An 881-nucleotide genomic window follows, 5' to 3' on the forward strand; every position below is an offset into this window, starting at 1 on the left:
GCAGCGCTGAGGCGACCGCATCCTCGACGACCGCATCCTCGACGACCGCATCCTCGACGACCGCATCCTCGACGACCGCATCCTCGACGACCGCATCCTCGACGACCCCCTCGGAGACTAGGCGAGGCGTCGGTCCGGACCCTCGGTGGCGAAGAGGAGAACGAAGTGTCCCTCCGGACTCTCGGCGGAACAGAGCGGAGCGAGGCGTCCCCCTGGACCCTCGGTGGAACGGAACAGAGCGAGGCGTCCCCCTGGACCCTCGGCGGAACGGAGCAGAGAGAGGCGTCCCCCTGGACCCTCGGCTGAGCAGAACGGAGCGAGGCATCCCCCTGGACCCTCGGCCGAGCAGAACGGAGCGAGGCGTCCCCTTGGACCCTCGGCCGAGCAGAACGGAGCGAGGCGTCCCCCTGGACCCTCGGCGGAGCAGAACGGAGCGAGGCGTCCATCCAGACCCTCGGCGGAACGGAGCGGAGCGGGGCGTCCATCCGGACCCTCGGCGGAACGGAGCGGAGCGAGGCGTCCCCCTGGACCCTCGGCAGAGCAGAGCGGAGCGAGGCATTCCCCTGGACCCTAGGCGGAGCAGAGCGGAGCGAGGCGTCGGTCCAGACCCTCGGTGGCGAAGAGGAGAGCGTAGCGTCCCTCGGCGGAGCGGAGCGAAACGTCCCTCCGGACCCTCGGTGGAGCGAAGCGTCCCTCCGGACCCTCGGTGGAGCGAAGCGAAGCTTTCCTCCGGACCCTCGGCGGAACAGAGCGGAGTCACGGCCAACCCCCACTGAGACACGGGATGGTGAGGCGTCGTCGTCACGGCCGACCCCCACGGAGACACGGGATGGTGAGGCGTCGTCGCAACGGCCAACCCCTACGGAGACACGGGCAGGCGG

This window comes from Kryptolebias marmoratus, linkage group LG1 (assembly GCF_001649575.2).
Source record: "Kryptolebias marmoratus isolate JLee-2015 linkage group LG1, ASM164957v2, whole genome shotgun sequence".
Lineage (NCBI taxonomy): Eukaryota > Metazoa > Chordata > Actinopteri > Cyprinodontiformes > Rivulidae > Kryptolebias > Kryptolebias marmoratus.